Below are 16,939 nucleotides of genomic sequence, written 5' to 3'. Positions count from 1 at the left end.
AAAAGCATTGGATTGAAACAATTAATGGAGCAATAATATGAAATGACTCTGCACTCATTTCTTTCCAGAGATGTGGAGGTCAAAGTTTCACTGATACTGGTGACAGTCCAAATCCAGATTAGGTAATGGCCAAAAGGGTTTCAGAAAAATCAGAATAGTCTGAAGTCAGTATCATGCAATAGTTAATCATGACATGATATAAAATGTGTTATAAATATGCTGGTATCTTATATTCTGCTTGGACTCTGAAAGGAGGTGAGTCTGGGAAGATGCATTGTTGCATCTCTTCTCATGGGATAACTAATATAATAGCTAACAGCTATTAATGCATTTTGGCATATGTGATGTGTAGATACATTACTTGTAAAAAGCCCTTTTCTTGAAGTTTCTCTAGGTGTTAACATTAGAAAATTCAGCCAAAAGGTAATGAATTATTAGTCTTTCTAAAATACCAAGACAAATTAATACAGTAAGTAATAAGTAGCAAATAAGTAAACAGGCAGAAGGTCTGGTGATTCTAAATAAATCATTAGAAACATTGCACTGCTCATCCGGAGATAATTTAAATTGTCCCAAGAACATTTTTTTATATTTGTTTCTTGTTCTAAGCAAAAATAGGAAATGAAAGCATCCCTGATGGAAACGTACTTGACCACACAGTCCAGCCCAAATAATGCTTTTCTTATTTCCTTGTCTTTTTAAATAAACACTCCTCAACCAAAAGTTTATCTTTCTCTGCCTGGAATTCTATTGTATTAGTCATTCAGCTGCACACAAAAGCAGTGAACATTCAGTGTGCGTGTTGCACTGCAAGGAGACATACGGCATTTATTATAAATGAATTCCAAATAATTAGTGTAAGAGATCATGAAACGTACATAGGAAAAAAGATTGCCTGAGTTGTATTGCAAACAGGAGGGGGTCCAGGACATTAATAGACAATCTGCACTACTGCTATTCCCTGAGGGGTCTTCTACAGGTGGTTCATATTTCTGAAATGGAAATGTATGCTTTATGAAATGGAAAAACTCTCTTAAAATTTTTCCACTACATCATTTCAGTTTTGATTCTTCTTGCCTCTGTTGTCCTTTAAAGGTAGGCAATTGGTTTATTAGTGCTATCATTACTTCATTTTGGAAAACCACTGCCTTTTATATCTGTCACTTCCACCTTAGAGAACCATCATTTCCTAGCTGGCCCACATCTAAACACAGAAGCTGGAAAAAGTAAAGATAATGATAACTGGTGCAAGAGTTAATTGGAGAAGGAAAAGGAATCAAAAGTTGAATGTACTAGGACCTAAGCTTTCTTGATGAGCTGGCATATATCAGAAGATATGGCACTGCAGAGAAAACTTTAGAAAATGATCTCTTTGAGACTTTGTGCATCCTATAACATAACATTATCAGAGCTTTTTGCATGATAGAAAGCTCTTTTTTATTTTTTTTTTCTAAAGGATTTTTACTATATATGCTCTATATAAAGTTAGGTTTATCCTGAACTGTGTTATCAAGTAAAGGCCTCAGGAAAGAACTACTTACAGGACAAATGAAAAAGAAACCCAAATATCCTTTGAGTTATTCTGTTTGAAGAATGGTACATTACAAAAATACTTTTTGCTGGACAGAAAGCTGTTCCAAATTTCTGGCAAAGCCCAAGCCTCTTTACTGTTGTAAACCTAATTCTCTCTGTGAAGAACACCATTTTCCAGATTATTACTGTACAATTGCTGATTGTTGAAGTCAGACTGGGTCACCCTGACATTGTTGTTCATCCCATGTGGTGCTGATAAAGAAAGAAATAAAGGTGAAATGTTTATGAAAGTGTGTTTTCAAATTGGCCAGAAAATGAATTTAGCACACAAAAAGTTGATAAAATGTATTGGGCCACAAAAAGGCAAAGTAAAGTAATGAAGCATTAATAGACCATCCTTAAAACTTTCCAGATCTCTTAAGATTAGAAACAAACCTACCACAATTAACTGACCAGCAAAATGTGAGCAATGAGACAGGTTAAAAAAAAACAATTGATGGTGCCATCCTGTACATGCTCATAGGAAAACACTGCAGAGCAGCAACTTGAATCTTAGTGCCTTTTGTTCAAAACTCACTAAAACCCATTTGAAAATGCACAGATATTTTTCTTCAACAAATGAACATTCTACACAGTCTTTCAGGACAAGAAGAGACTTCTTCATATCTTTAATCTAGAAGGGTCCTAGTTATGTTCATATGCTCATAAACCACTAGGTCAAAGTTTCACTCTGGGCTTTTATCCTGGGTCTGATTCAAAGCCACTGAACTCAATGCAAAACCTCCTGGTGACTTCATAGGCTTTGGATCAAGGTCCAGGCTGCTACTGAGTGGGCTGTATAACAGACTTTCTATCCTGAAAGAATGATCTCATTTATGAACAAACACTCTTTCTGGGAAATCTCACATATTTTCAGTGACTGTTAAAAGGCTTTGGTAGGTATGATTGGTAGGTGGCTAATTAGTACCATGTGTCAAAATTGAGATTTCTCTAACAAAAAATCTTGTAGATATTTTAATATCTCTATTTACTATTTCTTATTTAGATAGTAGACATTCCTCTACCAAAATAACAGTACATAGTTTGTCTCTGTACTGTGCAGGGAGTCCAGGGCAACCAGGAAACATGTATGTCATGTATACAAATAGATTTATGTATGAAGCCCATTATACGAGTTGTCTTTGGAAGACATACCTTACCTGATACGTTGGGGCATAGTTAGACTTACTGATGCAGCAAGTACAATGGATTGAAAACAAAAGCAAAAGAGTATAGTAAGATAACTCCAAACCACAAGAAAAGCAGAGGACACAATTCCAACAGCACTGTGATTTACTGCATGGTGCTGCTTTTGATAGCCTTGATATTCTTTTTGTCTGGATGCAAAAGAAATAAATCTTGGTTAAAAACCTCCTAAAGATGAACACAGTCAAGATTTCATTTTAGATGGCAGTTATGTCAGAATTGGTGTTCTGAAGTTCTGGAGACTCTGAAGTTGTTGTTTTGATATGCTATTTATTCATATAAAATACATTGTGAAGAGCCAAATGAGACAACTTCTGAAGAGAAAGCCTCAAATTTGTGGTGTTATATGTCTTTCTTCATGCCAGTATTCACAATTCATGAGGGGAATCAGCACTAATATTTTTTTTCTTTTCATGAGAAAGTAATAAGAAACTATGAAAAGAGAAGATGCTCCAAACAAAGGAGAAACTTGGCAAGCCAAAGTAAGAAACTTTATCTGAGCATTTTTCCTGAAAGTAGTCACTTTTAGAACTCAAGGTATGAAAAGTCTATTATGTAGTTTAGTCCAATATCCTATATTTCAGGGTCCATGACAATTCTATCCCAAGGTCAGACTATGAAGCCAAATACTTTGTATTTGACCAAAGTAAAATGTCTGACAAAATCTATCTAAAAGAAACAGTTGAGACTGGCTGTAGGTTATTTATTTCAATGAGCTGTTCTTAGCTGACACAAGTAGATAAAACATATACAGGGACACATAGTTTAAAGTTTATTTATCCCTATCAACAATCAAGCTCACAGAGAGCCATGAACACTACTTACCTACACTGCTGAGATCTGCTTTATGTTATAAACACTTTTGAGAAAATAAGACAAAACAACAGACAGGTCCTGAAATACATAAAGGATTTCTGTGTCTCTGTTCATGTCTTCCAGAATATTGTATGAGGCATAATCCACAGGAGAGTACAGATGTTGGAGGCCAGTGTGTTGGGAATTTTATCTACATCAGATTTGTAAAAGCTCAAGATGTGCTTTTTTTTTTTAAAAAAAAAAATGTATTCCCAATTAATAGCTAACACAGATGTCAGTGGTTAGATGTGTACCACAGTTGCATCTTTTAGAGATGTTTTCTGCTTGGGAGATAATGGTGCACACATTTAGAGATTCTCTGCTGGAATAAAGCCTTTTCTCAATGGTCCTACTAAAGTCCATTCCTATTTTTAAAGCTTCTGAAACTATGCTCTTATTGTTATTCCAAGATGCAGTCATCTAGGTAATTGATGCTCTGATGATGTGATAAACTCCTCTGAGCTGTAGCAGTTCCATTTGATTCACTTTAGCTGAGACAATAAAGAGTTTTAAATTAAATCAATAAAGGTAATTTTATTTAGAGAAGGATGATTCTTCACAGAGTGTCTCTTCAGCACAGAAAAATAGAGAATTATTGTTCACAAGGCAATAATTTTTCCCTTTGTTCCAAGTTAAGTGATCAACAAATAGCCTTTCCTCCTCTACCAGACTTAATATTGGTTAACTGAAGGTGAGTTCAAGCACTTAGAGAGGTTTGTTACAAAAGCAATACATTGCTTTTCATCAATCGAGTGGACAAGATGGGTGTTCTGTCATCCTTAAACACAAACAGTTATGACTTGACTGAGCAATATGGTATACACAGTAAAAGAACCTCTGAGGGGAGACACAAATATGCCATAAGCTATTATTAAAATAATAATAATAAAAAAAAATCTATGGCAGATGTGGCGATATGTTTTGGCTCGTTGTTTGAGATTGCTCTTAGAAGTTGACAGTGAGGCACCCTCCAGGGCTGCCTTCATGCTGTGAGAAGGGTGGGAAGAGAAAGAAAGAGAGAAGCAAGCTGTGGGAGTGCAGAGATTTACTTCTGAGTACATGAAGGAGCAGTATTTCTGAATATCAGCACTTACACATCAGGATTACAGTTCCACATTGTATTAATGGGGAAATTTTGGATGGAAGTCCTCATATTGTCATGTGTTCTCCTCAGGGCAAGAATGTTTTCGATCTTGTATTTTGACAGCCAAAACAGATTTGCTACAAAAGAGCAGTTTGTAGACTTTTCCATTTTTAATCGAGCAAGAGCCAAAAATGAAGTCTATTATTTCCTTGTGTCTTCAGAAATATCATATTTAGGGGGTTGGTGTAACCATGGATTCCCACATAAACTTCAAATTCAACATCAGGTTAGCAAGATTTTGCCGCTAATATTCCCAGAAGAAGTTGGTAGACTTCTTCTTGCAAAATAACAAGAAACAAGAAAAGAACAAGAGACAAAACAAGTACACTCAGAACTGCTTACACTGCATGGAGACACTGCTCTTAGTTGGACTTATCTTTGACTTATGAAGGGCCTGGATATCCACTCTGGTAACAGATCCATATGCATTGGTCTTCTAGGTTCATGCAACCTCAGTTTTCTTGGTAATTTATAGCTATTGCAATATATTGCATCACGTACTGCATAATTAGGTTCTAATTCTGATCTGATAATCAGCTTCAGGTAAATACAGATGGGCAAAAAAAGATTTTTGTGCCTGTGACAACATGATCAAGATCAAAACCATAAAAAAGGCTCAGAGATCATCTCCTTGTATGAACTGATCTGACTCCATATTAACTTTTAACATTAATTTTATAATGTCATTTTTCCAGCAAATCTTGCATGATAAGCAGAAATACATGTGTTTTCCCTAGTGTGCTTAACTCAGCTAAATCGGTGAGGAGTCTCCTGGACTGTTCTGTACTTCTTGGACGTATTGCAGATCACTAAGATGCATGCTGAAAAGTGTATTGGGTATTTAAAATGCAATCTCAATATGTAATTATTTTTTTTTCTTATGAGAGAACAAGTTGTCAGGAAATACTGCTCATAGGGGAGAGATAAAATGTCAGGCAATGGCTCTGCAAAAAGGTTTGATATCAGGTGAAGATTAAAGACCCTATTGTATTGTTTTACAATGCAAGAGGATTTATATATATATATATATAATCATAGACACTGTCAAAAATCAATAAGTAAATTGAATGCATAGAAACAAATTCATTATTTATTTTTGACACGGAGGAGGGAATTAGGACCTGTGCAATTACTTCTTGACCAATGGAAGTAATGGAAGAAACATTTAAAATGTCTAATTATCTTGAAGTCTGGCACTTATTGGTACATAGATAACTTTTAACAACTGTGCAATAAACTGCAAAAAATTTTTTGGCAAGACCAAGGTTTTTCAATTTAAACATCTGTGAAAATTAACAATCAAGTGTGAGATTCCTAGAATATGCTTTAACTTGTCTAAGTGAGAAGAAGAACACTATGCAAAAGAGACTCAAGAAGAAAAGAGACATGTTTCTATGTGAAGTTAATGGGGAACAGCAGGACAGCTTCTGTGAATGGGCATTTTCATCTCACAGCTGCTCATTAATTATTCATCTCATCTCTGGTTTAGCTCACAGTACTCATTCCCTTTGTGGACTTATGGCATAAAGGCCTTCTAGTGGTTCTCACCAGCATTAGGGAGAGCATCTGAAACCAAATTATTTAGTGTACCAAATCAATAAAATGTAGGTGCTGAGTCATATGGATTATGTGCAATGACCAAAAGACAAGCTTTAATGTGTATTTCTACATATAAGCTTTGTTCAAACCAGCCTCAGACCAATAGATACCAGCGTGCTTTCTTAGAGACAGGCAGTAAGGTGAAAACATCATGACAGCTCTACTCTTCACCATTAGAATGAACCAACAGGATAAATATACAAATCAGTTGATCTTTCCTGATTAGCCTCCTTAAGAGATGGATACAGGTACCACCATTCCCCCACCTCAGGCTCTGCATTCAACTCCAAAAATGCTTGAGGAAAATAGGTCTCTGCCTATATAGGAAGTGGACTGAAAAATAAATACCAAGTAGAAGGCAGGGAAAATAGTCCAGATCAACACTTCTGAATAGATTTTGAGAACACACTGGAAGAATATATAGATTTCTGATGAGAAAGACTTGTTGGATCTAATGCTACTGCAAACCTAGAGCGACATGTCACAGAGAATGTAGAAATGATTCTTCTCAGCATTACCAGGCAAAATCTTCAGTTCACAAGTGGGAAAAAAATCATTTTGTGAGTATAGAACCTACAGCATTTGCTGTTTTCCTGTGAAATACAGCTCTCTAATGATGTCGTATGATGGCTTATTCATGCCTTGCTTTCCTGGCTGTTGTGGTTTAACCTGGCAGGCAGCTAAGCACCCCACAGCCATTTGCTCATGGCCCCCTGTGGGATGGAGGAGAGAATCAAGAAAGGGAAAAGAAAAAGAACAAACAAACAAGAACAACAGCAAAACCAAGAGTAAAAAAAAAGAAAAAAGAAAGAAAAAGAAAAAAAAGTGATGCACAATTCAATTTATCACCACCAGTCAAGCAATGCTCAGCCAGTCCCCAGGCAGCCGCCGTGCTGCCTGCCCTGGCCAATTCTCCCAAGTTTTATTGTTCAGCATGACAGCACATGGTATGGAATACTCCATTGGCCGGTTTCGGTCAGCTGTGCTGGCTGGGTCCCATCCCAGCTTCTTCTGTACGCCCAGCCTCCTTGCTGGAAGAGCAGCATGAGAAGCCTAAAGTCCTTGGCTTAGTGTAAGCACTGCTCAGTAACTGAAATTTTGGTGTGTTATCAGCATTATTTTCATTCTAAATCCAAAAATCAGCCCCATACCAGCTAGTAGGTATAACTCTATCTCAGTCAAAACCAGGACACTGCTTTATTTCCTCTGGACAAATTCTAACAAAGAGTTCAAAAAAAACTCATTTTATGTGGTGGCATGGGAATGTTTGAAGAGAAAGAAGGCAAAAGAAATCTGCAACATTTGTTGTTGTGCACCTGAAAGAAGTCCTAGATGTGAAAATAGATAAGAGCTCTAGTACCCTACAACCAGTAAATAGAAACTGCTTACCTCTTAGAGTTGCCAATGACTTAAGTCCCTCCACAGCACAACTGGTACTTGTACGTGTGTCTATTTCATGCAGAAAAAATAGTTCAGGAGCTACATTTGAGCTCTTTTTAAGGCAGGAAGGACCATGAACTTGTACCCCAATTATGCCTGTACATGTGAAGATAACACCACTAGACACATGCATATCCTGAGGAAGAACAAAGGATACATCCTCCCACCCTGCATGGTTGCCTAAAACACCATCGACAGTTCTATGGGGGATGCAATGCCTTCAACTCAGGTCTTGGCAAAGAGTTCACTTCTTTGGTTCATCTTTAACTGGACAACTGATGCAAAACAAAAAAAAATTATACACACAAAAAAATATCAAAATATCACATCAAAAATATTATAAATTCAGTTTAGTTTTACTTCACACAACAGAAACAGTTTTTCTGGATGGATGCTCAATTTCTTTCAGACAAAGAGTGTATTGAGAGTAAATTAAGCACATCTAAGTGGAGAAGTGAATCTCTCACAATTTCAGAAGACTTTGGTCACAGTAACTAAGCAGCACTTTCTATGTCAGAACTAGGAGTATCACAACAAATGGCTTTTTATGCTTTGTACAAGCAAAATGCCATCAGTTTCAATATGATTGAAACATCTGCTTTTATCTTGAAGAGATGAATATAAACCCTTTATATGAATTCCTTTTCCAGTTCTTGTAGCTATGGTTGCCACTTATACACTAGTCCTTTAGTAAAAATTTCTTTTTATAGTTACATGATTCTTAAGACTTTCCGATGTACAGAATAATTTGCCTTTTATAGTATGAGCAGAAGCAACAGGTGATGTGTTCCACTAGAAAACAACATGTATTTGCTGGACAATTTCTCTTGAAGGCTTCATTGGACAGAACAGTCAGGTTCAGACTCAGAGAAAAGTGAAAGAATGATGCCCCCTGCTCAAGTATTTTTGAAGATTTATTTATTTATTTATTTATTTATTGTGAATTAGTTGTATTTTGAATTAGTTGTTGTTGGATTATGATGAGGGAGGTTTTCTCTTATCCATGTTGGTGCCTCACAAAACAAGTACTTGTTCCTTTAGGCTAATTTAGATAAGCTTGTCTTAAACATTAGACAGAAGGATGGTATCTGCCTTACTAAGCTTTATAGTCTCTATACACAACAAAAATAGCTAGTGAGTAAAGATGGGATGGTAAAGATGCACAAGGAGATAATGCACATATATTCCTAATGCTAACATATAGCTTAATGACCTAAAAGAACCATGTTCAACAGAAATCCAGTCATCTCACTTGTAAGAAAAACAATTGTAATTAAAATTATATTGCTATGTGTGAAGAGGTTGCACAATAATACCAGAGTCACATAAAAGGGCTTTTTGGGCTTTATTTGTCATTAAAGCAGATCAATTTACAAACCTCATTAGGCAGACACTTTAAAAATGTGTTTTTAAACTATTGGCTTAACACAATTATTCAACGACACTCCACTCTTGCATAATTTTGGCAGAGATTTTATTGCTCTTGTTTTGTTTGTTTGTTTGTTTGTTTACTGATAAAAAAATAAAGAAGAAAACAATGATCAGATTCAAATTGAAGAGCCAGAGGCAGGAGATAAAGAATTCAAGTTCTGAACAATCTCCTACTGTGGTACATCTTTTGAATGAATCATGCTCAGTATGACTGAAGATAGGTGTGCCAGAGCAAGTCTAGTCCAATATTTTTCAGAAAACATATAAGCTAGTTTCTTGAAAACATGATAAGAACCCTGCCTTGCTTATTTGTTATATGTCATCTTTCTTCAATGAGGCAAAGGATTTGTGACATAAATATTCCATGGTCATGTAATTAAAGCCTTCATTGTAAAACGAAGAAGATGATTTAAGATTGCATGGGCAACCCACACACTGGCATTTCCTAACTTGATTTTTCTCCCAGTATTGTATAAAATATACTTAATAATTGAAACAACAACAACAACAACAACCAAAGAAATAAAGCCCCGAGGGCAGTGCTGTTGCAGTGGGTCTCATTGTAAAGTCAGAATTTGCCTAGACCTGTATTAGTTATGACAGTTATTGCCTTTTCTCAGAAGAGGTAATTCTTGGCAAATGTTGTCTATACAAAGTACATATTGCAGGAAAAAAAAAGTTGTGGACTGTATTTAAAAATTAACATGAGATTTTTTATGTCCCCTTCCTTTCACAGAATCCCTGAAATAAAAAGGCAAACATCATTGTCTCAATTCCGTTATTTAAATATGTGTGTTCTTTGCCTTTTCAGATGCCCCAAGATGCACAACATTCAGATATTAGTCCAGAAGGCCACAGGTCTCCTATGGTACCAGACACCTAAATGTGTGGAATTTTACCACACTCTCTGGGTCTAGACTTACAAAGTGGTTTGCTTATATTTTGGTGAAGCATTCACTGAACTGTCTATAGTAAATCACTATGCTTCCATTTTTGTTTTCCTGCATATTGTTTTATAGAATGACAAAAGTCAACAACCAGTGCCAAGGAGTGTTCAGACTGGTGAAGGTACCTGTCTCTGAGCAGAGGGAGGTGTCCAAAGCATTTCTCTACTACTTGTTGACTGGGCGATATATTGCAAACTGTTTTTAAATGGTAAGCTTCATTTCATCTTTATCTTAATAAACATGATAAACAGCTCCTTTCTAAAATACTCTGAGCTCAATCTATTAAGACATATAGGACTTTTTTTCTGGTAGAAAATAAGCCATATTCAGGAATATGAGAAAATATTTCAAACCAAAAAGTTAACACATTACTTTTTTACAAGTATTGTTAGTTAGCTCTTGCAGGTAGCTGTGGTAGGTGAAGGGGAAAAGGGGTACATGCATGCTGATGGTTTGCCAAGTTTTACTTTATTTTTTTTTTGAGGAAAGAAATGTATGATATGGAAATGGGAAGAGTTGAAAATGTCAGAAGCCAGCAGTAAATGAAGCTCTGGCTACAGCCATCTGTAAAGTTTTTTTCCTGGTTTATAAAGCAGTGAATTTGGACTCTGGGCTGCCATTCCAATTGTCCTTGTGAGGGTAAACTGAGCCAACAGTTTCTTGTTTTAAAATATCATTTCCGTAACTAACAAAAAAACTTCATAGTTTCTCTAGAACTGCTGCTGCAGACTGGTATTAGTGGTCTTGCATTGAAGATGGAAAACATGGAAAAATTCTGTCAGAGCCAGCCTGATTATGCGTTTGTGCTTTGTAAAATTGTGGACTGGCCACAATTGGCAGTGCTGCTGAGATTGTGGATTCAGGTCTCCACAGAAGATTGACCTGAAAAGCAGAGTAAATTAGGTCTTTCACAGATGCCTCCTGATAAAACTAGGCTAATTTTGAAACTAGACTAGTCTCCTTACCACTAGCATGGGGTTCTCTATGCACTTCTGAAATCTTCCATGAGGATGGATCCAGAAAGTCAGACTTAAGAATACCTCTGACTGATGTGAACAGCAGAGATCAGTAACAGGCAATAAGACTTCATTTCCATCCTCCTTGTCCAAGAGAAACTGATTTTGAAGATTATGTTTCCAGAAATTGATGATGATGGTACGGTAGGAAAAATATGGATGTTAGACCACAGTAGAGATGCAAGAGAACAGAGAATGTAAAATTCATGTGTGGTTAAATTTCTGTATGCCTCTCAATATTGGTTAGATGTTATTTAGTTCACAAGGATGGTGAGTTAAACCAGGGCTGCAGTTTCACGAGGCCAGATAAATTGACTCAGCAGCTCATACTTCCCCACCCCTTCCATTCCCTTCCTTGCTTCCTGCTCTAAGGTCCCTGTGTTTATTGTGCCCCAGCTGCAACACTGTGACTGGCCAACAAATCCCTGTAACAGAAGAAGGCTCAGAGAACATAGCTATTCCATGTATTCCTTCCCAGAGACTAGGGATGCTCAGTGTCATGACTGAGCATACAGGGACTGTAAATGGGAATCATGTTTGTACCATGATCTAACTCAGTGCTGCGATTGCTTTATTGTGTTTCTATTGTGATTTCACTACATTGCTGCATCACCCTACTAAATCAAAATCCCATGTCGCATCAAGTATCAGAAAATGAGTAAATTCAGAATTAAACATGAAACACTCTTCATGTGGAATAGCTAACAGAACCTCGTCAGAGAGTATTGGAATCTGACAGGCACCCATGGCATCCTACCACAAACAGTTTTAGCTCGCTAGCATTACAAAAGAAATACCCTTATAAAAAGAAGTGGATGGTTTTCTGTTAACTCAGTGATGTTGAATTTGCTCAGGGACGTGTCTTATGAGAGGTGTGTAGCAAGAAGACAGGGATGAAAGGTCAAAGGCAGGGAGACTGAGGAAATAGATCAGGAAACAATACGACAAGCCCCTTCAGCTGCAGTGATCAACTAGACTGATTCAGTTTCTTGTGAGATCATAGCTTAAGTTGTAATTTTTGAGGACCCAGGCTGTGCACCCAGGCATTTTGTGTTGATATTTGGTATTTTGTGATAATTAGAACCCTAAATCTACAGCGCCAAAAAGCAGGTCTGCTTTAAGCAGAATAAAAATATAGCAGAAAGGTTTGGATGAGGTTTTGTGTGGCATCAATCATGGTTCCTTCATGTATAAGCCTTGTGAAAAGGGCATTCTTCAGGGCACTTATTGTCTTATTTGTTCCTCAACAAGCAGATAACATTTACTCCAGGAATTAAAATATGGACCTTCTGAGTATAAGCATGTGAGAAATCACAATGATCCTCCCAGATCTCTCCAGAGTCTATTCATTCTGACAGTCAGGTGCCTTAAGCTCTCATTTGTAAGTGTGAGACCATCTATTTCTATTGATGAAGGGGGCACTCACTGGAGCATATTCTACATTCACATGTATTTCTTAATATTCTACCAACTTCTTGATTGCATTTTTATTTATATTATTATGCTTAATGCAGTTCAAAGATTAGTATTATGATGATTGGCTTTGGTCAATTACAGAAAAATCCCAGCAGTCTTTGTTGTAGAGGTGCAGTTCTTAATAGTACTGAGTGCTCTGGACCCACTGGGGAGGAAAAAAAATAGCATAAATTAATTATTGGGCAAGTATTACTGTGTTTAACACATGTAAAATTGCTTCCTAAATAACTGACAGAAAAGCAGATGTGAGTCATACTTAGAAGCAATGGGGTTGTCACCCTTGATGCAAAGTTTTTGTAATTTGTTTTCTTTTTCCTTTCCTGCTCCAGCTCTGTGCTGGTGAATGCAGAAGGTTTTCTGTGTGTGTTGTATTTGGTATTTAACGTTGAGAAATCCTAAGACACTAACCTCTCTATTACACTGTCACTGCTGTTGTTGCTGCCTTACATTCTTTGTTCTATCATGATTTTTCTTCATCCTTTACATGCATCTCCCTGGCATCAGTTGATCAACTTACAGAGCTTTATTCCTTTTTCCTTTATCCCAGACAATTTACTCAATCTTCATTTTAATTTAAACTGTTAGTTCACATTTAACTCAAACATCTATTGCTAGCTCCAGTCAAAAGATAGAAAGGGCTAATTCTTTCTCAGGCCAGAACACAGACTTACAGGCCCCATGACATTCTTGGTTTTCAGAGATCAGGAGCAGCTAAAAAAAGATGCCTTAAAAACACATCAAACAATTTCCAGAACTAAAGGTAGCCATATGACAGGATTATCATCCTAAACCAACTGAATGTTCCAGTTACAGAGCTAGAAACAGGAGTCTTTATTCTGGGCTAAGACTTCCTCTTTTCCTTGCATTTTCCTTTAAAAACAAACAAACAAACAAACAAACATGGAATGCATAAAAGAAACAAAGAAACAAACAAACAAAAAACCACAATCCATTTTCTTAAATTGCTATCTCAGTGTGATAATTCATCCCACTACTACTTTATACTGACTTAATCAATAACCCACTGACTGGGAAAGATGAGGTACACACAACATTATTGAAAAGGAAGAAGGGGAGAGAAGGAAAAGAAAGAAAAGAAAAGAAAGTTACTAAATTACCTTCAGTAATACTTTCATAACACTGTATTTAGTCATAACACTCAAAGATATTTGTTTCTCACTATCCTAGTTAATATTTTCCCCTGAAATGTTCTGTCTAAAAGCTGATTAAAAACAGAAGAGGTTCATCTAGTTAGACACTTCTAAATGAAAGAAAAGAAAAGAAAATGAAGTTTCTGCTTCACAACTACTCACCTTTACATCTGTGATAGAAAAGACATATTTCTTTTCAAAGTTTTCATCACTAATCTAAACTGACTATCTGTTCGTTTTACTGACAGTAGTTTATTATGCATAAAATTTCCATAAACACAGTGGACTTAAATTCTACTAATTGCAGTAATATAAGCTGGGAAAATATTATGTTTCCTTAAATAGACAATGTGTTCCTCTAATAGAGAATCAGAGCAGTCAAATCCCATCCTTCTTTCCTGAATTAGAGGGGAGCTCAAATCAGCCTCCAGACGTAAGGTTTGTAGTTTGTCCCTGTTTCCTTAATAGAACAAATGTGAATCTTGGCTCAAATTAGCCGTAACTCCACATTCTGATCCAACAATGTGTGGAAGCATATGCTTAATTTCAAACTTGTGAATAATCCCATAGATCCCATAGTTCAGGGGCTGAATGTGAAACACAGCTTTGTGGGTCAGGTGTATTCCCAAGATGAATAACCAAAGTTCAAAGTCACTGTCAACTTTTCTTCTTAGATGTACTACCTGAAATGTGTTGTCTAAGAGATTCTCACAGAGAAGCTGAAAGTCTGCCCCAAGATACCTAACAAAAATGTATTAACAGATAAAAATATATGTGTGGATGAAATGACTACAGGACTTCACACAAAACAAAGAATTGTGTAATTTGCCCCACTTATGTGCCTGCTGTCAGAGGACTATACTTATATTTTTGTATTCAGCTTTCCTTAAGAAAGCAAGAAAGTGATCTGGCAAAACATACTTCCAAATAGATCTGTACTGGCAAGAGTCTGGAGTGAAGTCCTCTGAGAGAAGAGACAGTGCAGCCTGAGAATTTTGGTTCCCTTTCTGCTTTGGAGGCCTCCTTGCATTCCTTGTTTCCCACTCAGAACAAATTTTAAAGTTGCTGAGGCAGCTTCTCACAGTCCCTCTGCCTGAGAGGAAGAGAATGTATTCTTGGTTCCCAGCCCATTGGACTCAGAAGAAAATCACTTGCTGGCTTCAACAGTCCCATCAGATTTGACTTGTCCTCCTAAAATTAATAAATTATCTGCTAAAAAATCTGTTGCCTGAAAGTGAGAGACATCCCTGATATTTAGTTTGAATTAGTTGTGGAAAAACACTGGGTCCAGTCCCCAGTTACTCTGAACTCAGTAAAACAGTACTTCCAAAGCAAGCCCACGGTACCTAGGCTGCATTGGTGCATATCTGAGTTTCCTGCTTTCAAGGAAAATTTGATTCTGTAAGATAGGACATTTGAAAACCCAAAATGTGTCAATGAAAATAAATAAAATTTTAAAAGAGTTTAAATGTGGTTAATTGAACCCCTCCAATGGTTCGTTTTTCAGTGTTCAAAACTCTGCAATTCTGTATTTCATCTGCAACAAGAAATGGAGAGTATTTGAAATATAACAAGAAGAGGATGTTTTTATGAGATTTCTAGAACAATACTGTGGATCCAGTAGATTACCATCCAAATCTTCAAGTGCACATCTGAAACAACATGTCAGGATATAGGCCTACTAATTTTCAAGTACAAATTTCCCTTTTCCTTCTTTATCTATGTATGAAGTGTTGAGAACTGAACACCTGTTTTAAATTAATAACTTGACCATTGTTCTTAAGCCAGAGTATATAATGATTTTTCTTATTGGTTATTTTTTCCTATTCTCTGCATTTTGTCTTCCGTTTTATAACTACAAGTTGGTCTGTGAACAGCAGAGTTAATGAAGTCCAGTTTCCTATGAAATGTGTTTTGTCCAATGGATACTCCTTGGTCAAAAACAGCACATGGAGTTATTCATATGTGGTCTAGTTGCTGGCAAATGTGTACAGTCTCTGGTCATGAAGCCGTAGCCAAATGGAATTAATTCTGCCTGCATTTCCTCAGCGGAGACACTAATTTGGGTCTTTCTCCCTAACCCTGCTTTTAGTTTGTTGGAATTGTGAGACTTGCATGCCTTCTTTAAATCAATTGAAATTTGTCAAGAGGTTCCAAATGCATTTGAAAACAGGGGTTGCAACTAGATATTAGCTAAATAATATGGTAACATTTCTGGAAAACAAATCTCTCTCTCCCAGAGAAAGGATGACTAATTTCAGTAGATTCCACAGGTATGAACCTCTCAGATTGGTACTGAGAATGGGCAAAGCAGTTTCAATGACAATCACAGGAAATCTCTTAGTTTCTTTCCAAGAGATAGGAAGGAAGTCATAAGGGGGAAAAAATCTTCTTTATCTTTCTTCTACTTCTTGTTGAAGTTAATTTATTTCAGCCTGTACCAAATTTGTTGGTCTGCAAAATCAGCCTAAATTTGGGCTACTGATGTGTTTGCAGTTGAACTGAGCTGCTAGAGTATGACTAGTGTCAAGACAGAAAACATGGTAGATAGTTCCTTTCAGAATATATGTACTTACTTACCTCAGGTCTGTATTTCACATTGCACTCTACTGAAAAATTTAAATAAGAATATTTTGGAACTACACTTCAGTATGCTTCAGTATGTTGTGGCAACTAAAAAGTTTCTCCATCAAGTCCAGTTGTGGTGATTCCATCTCTGGAGTCATATGACAATAAGGGGTTTATGTACGTAAGGCTCAGGGCTTCCTGAAGAAAAACAACCTTTTCCCTTCCCTTCCCTTCCCTTCCCTTCCCTTCCCTTCCCTTCCCTTCCCTTCCCTTCCCTTCCCTTCCCTTCCCTTCCCTTCCCTTCCCTTCCCCTCCCTTCCCTTCCCTTCCCTTCCCTTCCCTTCCCTTCCCTTCCCTTCCCTTCCCTTCCCTTCCCTTCCCTTCCCTTCCCTTCCCTTCCCTTCCCTTCCCTTCCCTTCCCTTCCCTTTTATTCTATTTTATTCTATTTTATTCTATTTTATGCTACTATGCATATTTAAGTCCATGAAGAACAAATACATTTCTTGTTTTCTGATTGAAGCCATCTTTGAATA

At 36.8% G+C, this 16,939-nt stretch overlaps 1 long non-coding RNA gene across 1 annotated transcript in view; it reads left to right on the top strand.

Moving 5' to 3' along the window:
* Positions 1-10,264: 10,264 nt before the first annotated feature.
* Positions 10,265-16,939, top strand: part of LOC118244056 (uncharacterized) — a 9,553-nt gene continuing 2,878 nt past the window's right edge. The window contains exon 1 of the long non-coding RNA XR_004777437.2: positions 10,265-10,402. This is a non-coding gene — a long non-coding RNA (uncharacterized LOC118244056). The remainder of the gene's footprint in view (positions 10,403-16,939) is intronic.

The sequence above is a fragment of the Cygnus atratus genome, chromosome 3, assembly GCF_013377495.2.
Source record: "Cygnus atratus isolate AKBS03 ecotype Queensland, Australia chromosome 3, CAtr_DNAZoo_HiC_assembly, whole genome shotgun sequence".
Lineage (NCBI taxonomy): Eukaryota > Metazoa > Chordata > Aves > Anseriformes > Anatidae > Cygnus > Cygnus atratus.
Note: the sequence above shows the minus strand (reverse complement) of the source record. Positions and strands in the feature narration are given on the sequence as shown.